This window comes from Petaurus breviceps, unplaced genomic scaffold, assembly GCF_028583685.1.
Source record: "Petaurus breviceps papuanus isolate PSGF00001 unplaced genomic scaffold, PetGlider_PUasm1.0 38, whole genome shotgun sequence".
Taxonomy (NCBI): domain Eukaryota; kingdom Metazoa; phylum Chordata; class Mammalia; order Diprotodontia; family Petauridae; genus Petaurus; species Petaurus breviceps.
Genome location: NW_027186304.1, coordinates 29583024 through 29600411, shown reverse-complemented (window position 1 = coordinate 29600411; position 17388 = coordinate 29583024). Strand labels below are relative to the sequence as shown.

The 17388-nt window shown below is 35.1% G+C and overlaps 1 protein-coding gene and 1 pseudogene across 2 annotated transcripts in view; one reads left to right on the top strand and one right to left on the bottom strand.

Annotated features, from left to right (window-relative positions):
- The window catches only part of DLGAP1 (DLG associated protein 1), a 1177715-nt gene that overhangs the window by 982773 nt on the left and 177554 nt on the right, over positions 1 to 17388 (bottom strand). For both annotated transcript variants that reach the window (XM_069099693.1, XM_069099694.1), the window contains exon 2: positions 13203 to 13363. The gene's annotated coding sequence lies outside the window, so the exon portion shown is untranslated. The remainder of the gene's footprint in view (positions 1 to 13202; positions 13364 to 17388) is intronic.
- On the top strand, positions 11109 to 11869 carry LOC138169942 (triosephosphate isomerase pseudogene; annotated as a pseudogene).

The window sequence follows — 17388 nt, the reverse complement described above, 5'->3', positions numbered from 1 at the left end:
AATGATGTAAATCAGAAGTTAATAAAGCATTTCAAAAATGAAAAAAAAATAATCAGCAGAGAGACACCTGAAGTGTGTCTGGCTACATAAGATCAGGCTATATCTTTTCTCCTACTCTCCATCATGGTTAAGAGTTTCACCTTTCTTTCTTTGCACTGCTTGTGGATGTTCACATCTCAATCCTTTACACATGGCTAAATCTTTTTAAAGAATCAGTTATTACCCTTTAATAACTTAGCAACCATTCACACATTCCTTTCCTTTGTCTCAACAACTCTACAACCAGAGCTATATCAACCTCCTCTTCAACATAGCACCAATATCCTGACTTTTGCCTGATCCACAAATCAAATTAGTAATTTTCTTAACCCTTTAGTTGTTCTGCTAGTCTTTTTCTTACTTACCTTGCCTAATCTTGCCAATTATCTCATCCCTATCATTCATGAGTCTATCTCTTCAAGTTCTATTCCCCAATTCTGCTCTATCCCTCTTATTGTTCTTAAATCTTCTATATCCTTCTTAATTTTTCTTCATTCTTCTTCTCTTTCAACCTGGAAGTAGAGTCTGTACCAATATATGACCCTGCAGATTGATCTCCTTCAGATTTCCCTAAATATCTCCCAATCCTTGCATAATTTATTCTCCCTAAATTCAATCTGTCACCTACTTCACTTCTCTAAACTTCATGTTTTTCTCCTCATTTGGTTTAGTGGCTTCCCTGTCTTCCTACTCTCTCTCCTATGATCTTCTACCAAAAAAATCAGAAGTAAAATAGGAGAGGTACCTCAACTCACATGGCCATGATTTTCTTGATTAAGTTATAAAGTGAGGCTTTCAGCTTAGAGGATGAGGGAAGGGCTGCGGTGGGATACTTGAGGAGAAATATGGAAAGTTTGAAATAGTCTAACTGATGAGTTGGATTGACAATCAATTAGGGAGGAGTAAAAAAAATTGCTTGGATTCAATGAGGTTTCATATGAGTTTAAATAGAATTAATATGTAATGAATCCAGTCGGCAAAGTTTTTTAACTTTCTCTGGCTAAGTTTGAAAGCATGTGATAAGGAGAAAAGCAGAAAAATGTAGGTAATAAGCAGTGTTGGGTTTTGGCAAGGAAGTGATAGGACAAGAGAACAAGGTATTTGAGAGTAAATGAAAATGGAAAATCCAATTGATTTACTAGGAGTAAGTGCAGTGTGGCTGGATCAGGATAATGACAGGGGGAAGTGTTGAGGGATAAAGCATTTGGAAGTCATGGTGAGGACAAATAACTGATTGTTTTAGGAAACAGAAGGCATTGAGAGAGATTGAAATGATAGAAGATTACATTTAGATAAAGAAATTTTATAATTTTTGAATAGTTAATTAGAATACTTTGGGGTGATGGTAAGGACAAGTATGGACATGTATAGACGAAAACTTTAAACACATTTAAAAAATCCCTGCCACTTTTCCAAGTATACCTTAGTAAAAATCTGGATTGAAAAGCAGTGTTTTTCCATCCATTCCCCTGCCAACTCAAAATTCAGCTCAATTCGTCAAATGTACCTCTATGGGACAAGGCACTGTGTTAGGTACTGAGTTCCTAAATCAATACCAAAAAGTGAAGCAGTACCCTTGCACTGTAAATTCCTCTTCTACTGAGGGAAAACAATGACTATACACATAATTATTGGGAAAAACTCATCATGTTGCCAGATCCCATCAGCCTTGGTACTATTCTTCTTCACTACCCTCTCTCTCCCTCTGCAGAATGGAACAAGTAAGGAGGGAACTCAGCTCAAACATCTCCTTATTTCTCACTTGGCTGCACTACTCTAGGAGTTTTCTGACTTCTCCAACAGGCCTCAGACTAGATTACCTACTGACGTTCTCTTTCTTGTGTATTATTTTCCCCCAATTAGCCTGCAAGCTTCTTGAGGGTGGAGACTATCATCTTTTTTTTTTTTATTCCTAGTTCATAGTACAGTTGAATACATAGTAGACACTAACATATGTTAATTGACTATTGACATAATTAAACAAAAAGTTATTTCAAGAGGAAGAGAGTGCTAAAAAGTAAAGACGGAGGAAAAATGAGAGATGGAAGGCTTTCTGTGAGGAACAACTACTAGGCAAGAGCAATTTGAAGAGGAAGTACAGGGAGATCAGGATAACAAAATAAGCATAAAATGGTAGATGGGAGCCATGTTGTAGAGTGCTTTAAATGCCAGGCTAAGGATTGCATAATTTGTCATCATTCAGCGAGTCCTATTTCACTGAGAATGTCCTCTATTGAATACTGTTCTTTGTATAAAACATTTTAGAATAATAATTACTCTATAATGTTAAAGTTGCATCATTTTAACTCTTTTGTTCATCAATAATATGACTTACTAGCTTTGGTACTAGATACTTGCCATTATAAGGAAAGTAACTTATAAATCATGAAACCCCTTTGTTAGTTATCATTATCATGATTACTCTTGTTAGTATGGTACTGTGTGATAGGCTAGTAATGTAATACCTTTGTAAAGTAGGCTGAAGGACAAAATACTTGTTAACTCACATTTGGTTGATCTAAGATTATCATCAGTGTGCTTTGACATCTAAAGAAATGCCTACATAATCTAAAGGTATACCCACTAAACCTTTCTATTGCTATTGAGGAAGAGTCCGTAACTTCACTGGATGTTGTTTAAATTCCTACTTCAGTTTTTTAATAGCATTTAATAAGCAATTCCTCATAACTATGTTCCAGATCTTCCAGACATTTAATTTTAGTTGACTTTATCAAGCCACTAAAAGTAAGAAATCTTGAAAATCCCTTAGCTAAAATTCCTCTCTCATTTGTTGCAGGCGACTCAACATATCTGGTTCTTTTTGACAAAAATACTCTTGCTCTTTAAAATGGTTCAAACATTTAAAAGAAAAATCGAATGCAGTGGATTGAAATTTACCATGAAATCATGAAGTTGAACTTTTGCAGATGATATAAAAACAAATCATTAATAGAGTACAGACTAAATATAAAGTGGCATTCTATGACATGGTAAGCATCAATCCAAAATGTTATATAAGTATATGTATGACTCAAGTGTTTAATTGTAATTTAATCAAAAGAGAATTTTTATTTAATTTTAAAGGAAAAAAATGCTTTTTATCCTTAAACCCCTAGCACTAATGTAAGAAAGGTTCTCAGATTAAGGAAGAGATGAAAGAAGAAAGAAAGGAAAGAAAGAAGGAAACAAGCAAATGTTTTGGTTTTTTTTTTGCTTTTTGGAGGGCAATTGGGGTTAAGTGACTTGCCCAAGGTCACATGGCTAGTTTTTGTGTTAAGTGTCTGAAGCTGGATTTGAACTCAGGTCCTCCTGACTCCAGGACTGGTGCTCTACTCACTGGGCCACCTAGCTGCCCCCCCCCAAGCAAATATTTATTAAACATCTGCTATATGCCAGACACTCACAAATATAATCTCCCACTTTACAAATATAATTTCTTTGGGTTCTCACAATGGTGGGAAGTAGATGATATAATTATCCTCATTTTTATAGTTGAGGAAACTGAGGTAGATAGAAGCTAAGTGATTTGCCCAGAGTCTCTAAGCTAGTAAATACTTGAGGCTGGACTTGAACTCAGGTCTTCCTGACTCCAGATTTTAGTGTTCTATCCATTGAGCTATCTAGCTATCTAAATTTTCATTTATAACAAGGCCAATTTCAGTGACAGGAAAATGTATGGACTTTGATGGACTCTAATAAAAATAAGCTATAATAACTTCATCTTTCTAATTTCTATTATATTTATGATTTAAATTTTAAAATGGAATATAAGAACTTGGAAGAGATTTATATATAGATATATTGTCCTCCCAATTGATAGTGTCAATTCCTTAGTATGACAAATTAAACTATAAGTTATTTTAAGGTTAAGTTTATATTTTTGTAAAAATAAATAAATATGCTAAATTATACCCTACATAGTTTATAACCACTGGATATATTTAACTTCATCAAAAAGATTGTAACAGGAAAAAAATAGCCAACTTCTACCCTTCATAAATTCACATTTCTTGGAGTTCTGGACTTTCTGTGGTAGGCATTTGCTTGACCTTCATAGCAAATTGCATATAGAAAGTTTATAGACTCAGAGAATCTTAGATTATTTAGAGATTAATTTTTTTTCTTTTAAACACTTCTCAAAAGAAAGGTGTAGCTATTTTCAGGCACTTGTGGAATTTAAGGATTCTTCCTGTGATCTCAAACTATAAGTGCCTTGCTGTGAATAGTTTCTAACACAGTCATAAAAATAGTCTTGGGATCCAGCAGTGAAGGAATGAATAGGGGAAAAGATATGCTTTTACATTGGATTGGGGAGTAATATACAGTGAGGGTTGATGGTCACCTTCCAGGAAAGTATAACAATTATTATGAAGCAATTTAAATTCAAAGTAACCATCAGACTGTTCAAAGTAGAAAATCAGCAGGCAATTGTATGAATGTTTCTTTATACAATTTAAATTGTTAGAAAAGACATTATATTGAAACCCTATTGTGATGTTGAAGGGCAGGGGAAAGAGGAACAAAAAGAATAATATAGGCTTTATTGGTTCTGCATATTAAGCTTTTAGTGTTTATAGTGTTATTTCAAAGAATCATAGAATTCAATCTTTTCAATGGACCACTAATTCAATCCATTACTTCAATTATCATTCTTCTATAGCATCATGAAAAGTGACCATTCAAACTCAGTTGATACCCTGCTAGTGCTAGAGAACTTACTACCAATGGAAGCAGATCATTTACATTTCTTAAATATATTTTTGGATAGTCCTAATTGTTAAATTATTTCCTTATGTTCCAAGAAAATCTGTTTCCCTGTAGCTTCTAACCTTGGTATAATCCCTGACTTTGAATTCCCTATCACTTCACATATACATTTTGTTGTCAAATCTTGTCCTTCTACATTTACAATACCTTTAATATACCTTCTTCTTTCTACTCACACAGGTGCCATCCTAGGACTGGCCTTCATCACTCCATGTCTGGCCTATTGCAAAAGAATTCTAGTCACTTTACCCACATCAAGTTTTCCCTACTCTATTCAGTTGCCAAAATAATTTTTACCAAAGAATAGATCTAAGTTAACTGCTTACTCAAAAAATTCCACTGGCTCCCTATTACCTCCAGGAGAAAATATGAATTTTTTTGGCATTTAAGGTCCTATACAACATGGCTCCTTTTGAACTTTCCTTTTTTTTTTTAATTTTTATTCCCCTCCATGAAGTCTATAATCCACTTACATTGACCTTCTCATTGCCCCTGAACACAACACTACATTTCCCTTTCCCTGGTTCTGCCCCATGTCGCCATGCCTAGAATGCTCTCTGATATCAATTCTGCCTCCTGATTTTCCTGGCTTCCTTCAATACTTAGCTCCACTTCACCTTCTATAGGAAGCCTTTCTCCTCCTCCTCCCCCAGCTCCTTCTTTTGAGATTGCCTTTCATTTACATAATATATATCTTGTGACACAATTTTAAACATGTAAGAAATAGTATTCATTATTTACTTAGGAAATACTCAGGGACAAAAATAATATTACTTCTGTCCTTTGGGGTCAAGCATAATACATCTGAAATCTCTTCTATATAAAAAAAAAACTTTGAAAAAACTTCAAAACAAAAATTTTGAGTCTCTTCCCTTCAAGTTTTTTTTCTTCATCTAGGCTTAAAATTTGCCTTCCTTCAACCAACTTTCATTTGACATGGTTCCTTAAGCCCTCCACACTTTGGCTGTGCTCCTCTAGGGATTTGTTGAATAGATCATGATTCTACAGATGTGGCGTTATCAGAAGAGGAAACCTCTCTGCATGTAGTGTGTTCCATCAAGGAGTCTGAGATACAAGTGTCATACATTTAAGGATGAGAATGAAAAAGTGAATTGGTTTAGTCAAGTGATATACCCAGACAGCTTCTTTTTGAAAAGTAAAGAATGAGGGAGAAGAAGAGAGAGTAAAGGATAGGAAAGAGAATGAGAGGAAGAGAAGAAGAGAAGGAAAAAATTAGAAAACAAAAAAAAGTGGAAAAGGGAAGAGGAAAGATAAAAAGGAAAGGTGATGGAGAATTGGAAATGTTGAGAGAGGGAAAAAGAAGAAAGAAAATTTCATAGTGTCAAGATCAAATCATCAGCATTTAATTTTACTGTTAACATAAGGAAAGACTCAATTTTTAAATGCAAGATTGGTCATGGCAATCCTCCTTTAATTTTATTGACCTAAACTTAATAAGTAGTTGAAAATGACTAAAAAGATGTTGCTAAATTTGTTCTGGAATTCTAATACTATTCAATGACCACAATGAAAGCTCTCTGAGGTGTCTTTACTCCTCAAATGTTTCACTGAAATGGTTTCACCACATTGTTCATATTCTGTCATATGTCTGGCTCAGTGCCCAGAATTACAGAAGATGCCTTAGCCCTGTGAAAATCTTATTTGCATTAATTCTGGATATACCATAAATTAACCATTCAAATGTCCCATAAATGAGTCACTCAAAGTGTGTTAAAAAACTCTTTAACATAATATTATCTTACTTGCTTATTCATAAAATTAACTAAATCAAAAGCACTTTAACCCCAAATTGTCATGCTGTTATAAGAAGTGGCACCTCAGTCAACATTTCCAAAGCTAAACTCAATCTTCCCCTTAAATCTCCTCTTAACATTCTTATTTGTTTGATAGTAGCATCCTTCTTTCAGTTACTTGGACTTGAAAACTTAAAAAGTCATCTCTCTTAACCCCCACAAATAAAATTAATTGGCATGTCTGATCAATTCTCCATAATACCTCTTTGGTGTAAATGGAAGGGAGAAAAAGAACAGCAAGAAAAATTGTAGTGAAGGCAGAATCTAAAAGACTTGTCGATAGATTTGATGAACAAGGTAGTTCAGACCTTCATCATCTCTTGCAATTACTGTTTTTCCTTTCTTATTAAACCACTTTATTTTATAGGAGAAAAAGTAAAATAGTAATATAACATGAATTTTGGACTTAACAGAATCAATATCAATATTTGCCCATATAACTGAGCCAGTTTTTAAAAAAACCTAGACTGTAACAGAAACTGACTTGCCTAGAATATTGTAATATTATTCTAACTCATTCCTAGGCCTCCAGTCTTTTCTTTTGCCAATATGCTGTCTGCATTACTGTCAAAAGTAATCCTCATAAATGTACAGGTCTGACAACCTCATACTCCAACTCAGAATGCTCCTATGGCTCCCCATTGCTGAGTGGATAAACTTCAAACTCCTCAACCTGACATTCAAGGCCCTCTACTTTTCTGATCCAATCTACCTTTCTAGACTTATTTAATATTACTTCCCTTCATATAATCTATCACTGAGCATATCCCCAATCTCTTCTTTTCTCCTGCCATCTCCATGCACAGAAGTATAGCACACCATAATGGGAAAGGATTGCATAGGTCATCTCATCTTTCTTCATCCTTCTATATTGTGTCTTAAAAGTGGTTCCTCCAGTTTTGCTTGAAAAGTCCCAATGAGTGGTACCCACTAGCTCCTGAGGCAGCTCATACCACTTTTACATAATTCTGATCTATAGGCAGTTTCTCCCTCAAATTCAAACCTGAATATGAATCTGCAACTCTCCTAACTTATTTCTTCTTTCTTTTGTAGTTGAGCAGAACAACTCTAATCCTGCTTCCACATGACAGGCTTTCTTGTGGCTTACTATTGCCTCTAGGAAAAAATATAAACGACTCTGTTAGACTTTTAAAGCCCTTCACAATATGGTCCTAACTCCTAATCAGACAACACACCCCCTTCCTGCACTGTTCGATCCAGCTAAAATGGTCTTTATTTTCTCTGTTCTTCACACATGGCCTTCCATTTCCAATCTCTGTACCATTGCACTGGTTCAGCCTAGAATACGCTTTACATTTACTGCTGAGCCATAGAATTCCTTTCTCTCTCTGCAAATTCGAATACCATCCTCTGGATGAAGGCGTGTATATGATTCCACCCAATTGCTAGTTTCCTTCCTTTCAAAGTAACTTGATTTTGTTTACTTTGTATTATATTTATTTGTTGTTTATTTATAAACAAAAACAATCAGATTATTAAAATAAAGGGTTTTTTTCCCCAGGGAAGATATATTAATGTGCATAGCACAGAGTCAAGTTGCACAATGAAATCCTTCACTATATATTAGTTTAACCTAGATTTATGTTATATATACACTTATATCCGAGCAACTATGTGGCACAGTGGATAGTGTGCAAGCCCTTGAATCAGGATGACCAACCTCAAGCACTAGCTGTGTGACCCTGGACAAGTCACTTTACACTGTTTGCTTTGGTTTCCTCACCTGTAAAATGAACTTGGGAAGAAAATGGCAAATCACTCCATCATCTTTGTCAAGAAAACCCTAAATGGGGTGATAAAGAGTCAGACGCTACTAATTAAGTAAACAACAAATACTTATATACATACTACTTGACTTTTCCCTTAGAATGTAAACTAATTGGGAGTATGGATTGTTTTAAACTTTATATTGAATCCTCAGTGTCTAGCACAGTGTACACACACACACATTTGTGTAAAAGTTCAATAAATGCTTGCTGATTTATCAATCAATTTCAACTCTACTTCCAAAGCTCTTCTACATTTACATTTGTATATACTTTTCCCCCATGCCTGGAATAGACATTCTATATCTCTCAGTGGAACTTCTAACTGACACCATTTCTTTTCCCGTAAAGCTTCCACTGATTGCCCTATCTACAAGTTCTGTTTATCTCATCAAAGCTCTAATCCTTAACAGAACTTCTCTTATACACTTATCACCCTCTAATTTTTATAACAATTATTCTAATATAAGTCTTTCCCTCTACTGGACTGCAAGCTCCATTGAAGAAAGAGAATATATTACTTTTTATCCTTGTATCATGTTGCCAGCATAATGTCCTCTATACAAATTGTGATTAATAATTTTGATATTGTGGTAGATAGAAAAGGAAACCCAATAACTACCACAAATTTTATGCTCATATCTCATGATAATTCACAGAGACATTGTTCTTATCACCCACATATCATGTTCTCTGGTCAATGTCAGATTCAAATGTATTTCAGACATTAATCCTGGTGTTTTTTGGCCTCATAAAATTTATTCAGAACTCTTAGACCACTGTCAAGATAAAATTCCTACTTAAATCACAGAAATTTTACAGAGGTCCTCTAAGAGAAAAATGACAATGTTTAAATTTTTAATTTTCTATAAATATTCGTTATATGGATACTTTACAAGAGAACCTCAAGATTGTTGTCACAAAACCCCATCCTTTAAAATACCAGTTCCAGGAAAGTCATATGGCTGTGAGTCATGGAATACCATATGTGAAACAAATTGTGGGTGGCCTGACAGCAACATGAATGGTGTCTCTAAAGTGCTGTAATATATTATAGTATATGTGAGTCGCGTGGGAGAAGTAGTGTAAGAATCATTGACAAGAGTAACTTGAAAAGGGAGGTAGGACAATCTTGTATTAAGAGCATTGAAAAGGGGCGGCCAGGTGGCACAGTGAGTAGGAGCGCTGGCCCTGGCGTTGGGAGACCAGGATCGGTTCTGGCCTGAGATACTTGGCACCCACACAAAATAACTGGCAGTGTAACCTTGAGGAAGTTACTTAACCCCAATTGCTTTAAAAAAAGAGCATTGAAAAACAGATCCGTAGTTCAATTACTATATCACAAACTATTGAACTACATACAGTTTAATAAATTATTATACTCATAAACTATTAAATGGACCATAAGACTAGCACAAGTGGATTGAGTAGATCATTTATGGAGGTATTTTGGGTAGATATAGACAAAACTTGCAAAGAATAAGAATGTGTGGTTGAGTTGCCACCTGAATCAGTAGAAAGTGCAGCCACATTGGTAAGACCATAGATCCACTTAATTATGGCAATAAAGAAAAGATGGCAACAGTTAACTGCATGGTAAGTGTAGTTCATGAATTAAAGTAAAAAAAAAATAAGAAGGTATAAAATTGTTGTCAGTTAGAAAGGTAGACTAGAGCAATAAGGACTGATCTAGAAATTCAGTGGTGCACATGAAATTCCTAATGGAAAGAAGGATCTCTAAATTGACTTTATATATCTGGATAAAAGATCATAGATTTAGAATTGGAAGACATTAGAAGTCATCTAGTGCATTCCTCTCATTTTTCAGGTTAAGGAACTAAGGGCCAAGGAAGTTCTGTACTTTGCCCAAGGTAAAACAGTTGGTACTTGATAGAAGCAGACTTGAGGCCAGATACTCTGCTTTAAATCTAGTACTCTCTCTACTTGTACCTAAAAGCCCATGAAAAGTGGTCAGGATGAATATTGCTGTAATAAAAAATGCTTTGGATATAAAAGTATCCAGGTTCAAATTTTGGTTCTGCTATTTGTTAATTATAAGAATTGATCAAACTAACAGCCTTGGGCCTCATTTTTTTTTCATAAGATGACCTCTAAGGTATCTTCCAATTATAAATCTTTGAACCTTTTCCTGTAAAAAAAATTAGGTTTGTAGTGGAATAAAATATGTTAGATAAAAAGAGACCTTTATGACTTTAAACATCAAATACTCAAAGAATTAATGTGAAAAGGTATAGAGATACTCAATCAGAATGCTTTAGATGTGCAGCAATGCTTAGAGATGATGAAAGTGATGACAAAGGAACAGGGACTTTTTTGTTTCTCTCTTTCTCTGTACCCCCAACACTTAGCATAGTGCCTTGCACAATGACTGTTGATTGTCTGGATGACATATGACATCTGGAAATATGCAGTCAATGACACACTTTATTTTAGTGATATGGCAGGGTCAGTTAGGTAGAGCAATGGATAGTGTGCCAGTCCTGGAGTCAGGAAGACTTATCTTCATGAGCTCAAATCTTGCCCCTGACACCAGTTATGTGACTCTGGGCCAAGTCACTTAACCCTGTTTGCCTCAGTTTCCTCATCTGTAAAATGATCTGGAGAAGGAAATGGAAGACCACTCTAGTATCTTTGCCAAGAAAACCACAAATGGGTGCTCTACTGCTGACCTTCAATCTCCTCCGGAATCACTGCCTATTACCAATGAGCCAGGGCATCGCAGAAGTTCTTTGTCAGGGGCAATTGGAAGATAAATGGGGACAAGAAGTGTCTAGGGGAGCTCATCACTATGATCAATGGGGCCAAGGTACCCACCAACACCCAAGTGGTATGTGGAGCCCCTGCTATCTACCTTGAATTTGTTCGTCAGAAATTGGATGCAAAAATTGGTGTAGCTGCTCAGAACTGCTACAAAGTGGCCAAGTCAGATGAGTCAGATGAGCTCATTCGGCATAAGGTAGCTCATGCTTTGTCAGAAGACCTAGGAGTGATTGCCTATACAGGTGAGAAGTTGGATGAAAAGGAAGCTGGAATCACTGAGAAGGTTATTTTTGACCAGACCAAGGCCACTGCAGATAACATGAAGGACTGGTGCAAAGTCATCCTAGCCTATGAACCAGTCTGGGCTATTGGTACTGGCAAGACATCTAGGCCCCAGCAGGCCCAGGAGGTATATGATAAACTTTAGTGCTGGCTTAAGACCCACATCTCAGAACCTGTATCACAATCTACCAGGATCATTTATGGAGGCTCTGTGACTGGGGCCAACTGTAAGGATCTGGCCTGCCAGCCTGATGTGGATGGCTTCCTAGTGGGTGAAGCTTCCCTTAAGCCTGAATTCCTGGACATCATCCAAGCTAAAAACTGAGCCCTTCATGTGGTCCTCTGACTCCCTTACATGCTGAGCTGGGACAAGGCCACACAAGTCTGGTTTACACCTCCTCCTCCCATGCAATTGTGAAGCTGATTCCCCTCCCCCCACGGTCCAATTCAAGCTACACCTTCCTCCACCTTGTAGACCCTGTGTCCCAGTTTTCAGCTCCTCAGCCCTTCCTCCAATGGACCAGGCCTTTCTCCATTTATTGTAAATTTGAAGGAAGCAAAAAAAAACCCCACAAATGGGATCGTGAAGAGTCAAAAGTGACATAATCAATTGAACAACAACATAATAACCTGTAAATATCAGCAGCAAACGAAATGTCTCATATTTAATCCTTAATTCTCTCCAGCACCAACTCAATGTTCTACAGACAGTAAGCATTTAATAAATATTTTCTTCTATAGGCAGAAATATTTGAATCCATTAAAATTTAAATATACTTTAGAAGTATATTTTTCATGTCCAACAAATTATATAGTCAAAGAATTTAAAACCAGAGTATATTATATATGCTAGGGTTGCATGACTGACTTCATTTAAAGGTAAGACACAAGAACCAAAAGTAAAAAAGGTTATATTTATGAAAAAATAACTAAAGGATAATAGCATTTAAAATAGAAATGATATTTCTGCAATTCAATGGGAGAAAAACAGCAGGTGCTCTGATTTTATGAATAACCTTTGTTAAATAAACAAGATTTCTATTTTAAAAGAAGTCTATTGAAATACCATAGGTAAAATTCCATTAAAAATATCAAGGGCATTGTCCATTCATTTTACTAGTACAGAATTTTGAAAAGCAGACTCAACCACAAAATAAGATTAGGGGCCATTAATATTATAGTGCTATTTGCTGTATTTTGGTTGAAATAATCATTATCACATCTTTCTAGTTGTAAGGAATGTTAATTTCTTGCACATGTATGCAATAAATAACAATTCTAGCTCATATGGAGCTGAAACAGATAATGTGTCAAAAAATATTTCGGGTGTGGCTAGATGGCACAGTGAGTAAAGCGCCAGCCCCGGAGTCAGGAGGACCCGAGTTTGGTTCTGGCCTCAGACACTTAACATCCACACAAAAAACTAGCCGTGTAACCTTGGGCAAGTTACTTAACCCCAATTGCCTTCCAAAAGGCAAAAAAAAAATTTAACAAGTACATCAATAATTTCTAAATACATGCACTCATTTGATGGCATGGCTTTTGAAATGTTAGATTATTTTCTTTGAATTCTGTTTATTTCTTTGAATAAAGAGAATTCTTTCTTTTTCATTGCATAAAAAGTAGAATATTTAGCTTTGAAATTTCCTAATTTATAGTAGAGAAGAAATATTTAAAAAGAAAAAAAATCAAAAATCACATCAAATTAGAAAAAGTGTTTCTAAACTCTTACCAGTTTTAGTGAGACTTGAGTAATTTGATCCGTAACAGCTCCATTAATCTTGAACTGGAAAAGAAGTCTCCACTATACTGTGCTCTTCTTATAAAGTATTCCAGAAAAAGTAGATGCCATAGAAGCCCAAAAGTACCATTCACCCTCTAGTGAATCAATCACTGGAAAACAGAAACAGCAAAAACAAAAATAATACTACAATTAGTACAATGTTCTCGGTATTGTTAGATGTTTTATAATATTTATAAATAAACAAATTCGATATGAGTCAAAGCTTATTCTCATATATTACCTTAGATTATATATGAATATACATGCAACTCATAAAGAACAATTTTTCATACTTATGAGATATTCTTTAAAATTGAAGGTACAGATATTTTTATTATCACTATTAGCTTATGTCAGGCTATCATTTTTTTCCTGATAGAAAACTATTTTCTGATCATCAAGTTTTAGAAGATTAGTCTATTGGGAATGCAAACATCCAGGCAAGTGTAAAAGTTGTGAACCAGCTACCCTTTGTTTTCACAGAAAATGAATTATATATATATATATATATATATATATTTAAAATTTCTATTCTTGCTCATTTACTTTATCTTACGAACCAAGGAATTTTTTATTTATGTGTTTGTCTAAATAACTTAGGCAAGCAAAAGAGAATCTATGACTAAATAATATTTTAGAGATTACTTAGTAATGACAGATTTACTAATTAATGTGACCTCACTCTGAAGGTAATTTCTCTTTATTAAAATTTAACATTTTAACCATTCATGAATGTTTTGGGCTTATTTTGGCATGACTTGGAAGAGATAAAAAGTACTTTGGAAAATAGAACACGTAGAAATTGAAGATTTAAGAAGAAGGAAGAGTTGAAATAGAAACTAGAGCCTGATAAGTCATTAAATGATCCTCTCTGTATGTCCAGAAATTCCCATTCCATCTAAATAGACTTATGACATTATTTCCTCAATATCAGTGCCTTTTACTCCATTGCTCAGAATACACTCTGCATCAACCTGACAAACTTTTCCTTAAAAGTAGCTTATTTTGATTTTTCCAAAATTTTCTACGATCAGCACCATATCGACAAGAATTATAGGCTCTTTGTGTATACCCTTTGATTCAGCAATGCCACTACTAGGTCTGTACCCCAAAGTGGTTATTAAAAAAGCAAAAGGACCCACATGTACAAAAATATTAATAGCAGTTCTTTTTGCAGTAGCAAAGAATTGGACATTGAGGGGATGTCCAGCAATTGGGGACTAGTTGAACAGATTGTGCTATATGAATGCAATGGAATACTATCATGCTGTAAGAAATGATGGGCAGGTGGGTTTCACCTGGAAAAAAACACCTGGAATTACATGAACTGATGCTAAGTGAAGTGAGCAGAATCAAGAAAACACTGTACACAGTAACAGCAACATTGTGTGATGACCAACTTTGATACTTATCTCTTTTCAGCAATACAATGATCTAAGACAAATCCAAAAGGCTCATGATAGAAAATACTATACACATCCAGAGAAAGAACTATGGAGTCTGAATGCAGATCAAAGCATACTATTTTCTCTTTTTTTTTCCTTTCTTGTGGCTTATCCCTTTTGTTCTGATTCTTATTTCACAACATGACTAATGTGGAAAAATGTTTAATATGATTATACTTGTATAACCTATATGATGTTGCTTGCCATCTGGGGGGGAGGGAGAAAAAAATTTTGGAATTCAAAATCTTATAAAAAGGAATGTTGAAAAAAGATTAAAAGAATGATGGGTTCTGAGAACAGAGAATGACTAAGATTGGTTTTTTTTAAGCTGCAGAGGATGGGGAAGGAAGTTAGTAGTGGCTAATAAATCACCTAGAGAATTCTTTGAATCTACTAGTCGTTTGAAATCTACTGTCTACAGATCTCTGAATTAGACATTACTGTGTGGTTGTTGATTCTTAAAGGTATCTGTACCTCTCCTTTCAGCCTCTTCCCATTTCCTTATATGACTATTCCTGTTGAGCACTGATTTTGAAGTCATCTGGCCTAGGCTCAGATCCCAGCTTTCCTACTTGCTATCTGTACCACCTTATATAAATAATTTAACCTCCCTGGGCCTCAGTTTCCTCACCTGCAACATCATTCCTAAGATCCATTCCAGCTCTATTTCTAATGATGTCTTTCTTAGATTTTTCTAAGAAGCAACTAGTAACATGTGAAAGTGATTTGGGATATATGTACATATATACACACTTTTATATATAAACGTAAATATGCATCCATATATGTACATACACACATATATACATATATATATATATAAAATGCCAGAGAAACATAAGGTGCAATAACACTGTTATATCCTCTTCCCTACCCAAAGCATATGAATGAAAAGGGTTTTCTTTAATTTGAAAAGAAGCTTTTATTTAAAAAAAAAATAAGATCTAGTATTATTTTTAATTCCAGGAACACTGTAAGTTTTAGGAATAAGAACATGCTTGGTTTAATAAGCCAGTCTCCATCCTCAATATTTCACGATACTACTTCAGCTGATATAAGATCCAGAGATCTCCTGTAGGAGGTGGGGAAGGGGGTGTAGGGAGGATAGTTATGCCCCAAGGAAGTTAATCATATCAACAAAAGATCCATGTACAAAAAAGATGTTCGCAGCATTATTTGTATTATCAGGAAACTAGACACTAAATGGGTGCCCATCGATTATGAAATAGCCAATCAAATTGTGGTATATGAGTGTTAAATAGTATTGCCCTAAGGAACGATTATCTATGAAGTGATATAGAGTGAATGAAAAGGTTGCCCAAACAACAGTATATAGAATGACTACATCCACGTAAATAAAGATAATTCTAAAAGACAGCACCACGCAAATCACAAATAACAGCAATATTGGTGTCAAATGACTCAAGTTAACGTGCAATTCTTCCTATATTTTAGTAAACAACAATAACAAAATAAAAAGTGACAGTCACTATCAGTCACAAAAAGTCTCTCAGGCAGCTAGTTGAAACTGTTTTCGGGGTATATACTTTGAAAGGGCTATGTTTCAGTCTCCATTGTGTTCAAACAAAATATATCAATGAAGCAAAAGACAAAATAAGGAAAAGGCAAAAGAGCTCTTCTGGTCAACAAGTCAGTTTTGGAGGTGTAAACAAATACACTGTCCCTATGAAGCCATGATATTGAACTAAATTTCAGATTGACTTTAACTTTTGCTATTTTGTAAACTAACTGTTTTACACACACACACACACACGCACACGCACACGCACAAACATGCACACACACATACTACATGTGCCATACCTGTTGTAATAGAAAGAGTGCTGGCCCTAGAGTCAGGTAAACCTGAGTTCAAATGCAGACTCAGACACTTACTAAGTTGTGTAACTCTGGGCAACTCACTTAGCCCTCTTTGCCTCAGTTTCATCATCTGTAAAATGAGCTGATGAAGGAAATGGCAAACTACTCTTATCTTTGTCAAGAAAAACACAAATTAGGTCCTGCAGAGTTGTACAAAACTGGAAAAAAAACTGAAATATAAACATTTACAACAACTAAAGGATTTGGGCAGAAACTGAAAACATTTCTGAAACCCAGTTTAGAAAAAAATGAAGGAAAAATATAAAATGTTCATTTGAAAAAAACACGAGAGATGCTCGAAACAAGGTGTTTTTTGCACTGCCACCTGGTCTTTATTCCCCCCAGATGAGTATTAAAAACTGTATTATTGCAATAATTTCATTTTTAGAAAGAACCTATGATTTCTGGTTGTGACAATTTCTGTTCCAGTCTCTTAATGAACATGAATCAGACACTGCAATTTTCTCAGATATTTCTTACCAAATGGTCCAAATAAAATCAGTGACTTTTGAGAAACTAAATAGACTTCTGTTTGCATGAAAAAAGCAAAATGAAAGACTTCATTAAGAAATGGAAATAATCTTGTCAGTCTATTCATGTTGCTACAATTCTCCTAGATGCAAGAAGTAAGGACGAGCAAATTTCAATTGTTGAAGAATAGAAAACATTTTTAGGCTTTTTATGATGATATGAAGGCTGGGGTCCTTCTTCAAGGTAGCAAGGCAGGTGCTTATGGGTTTCTAAGAATTCTGGGAAGGAAGAAAGGGAAGGAGGGCATTCAGAGACAGAGAGACAGAGATAGAGATAGA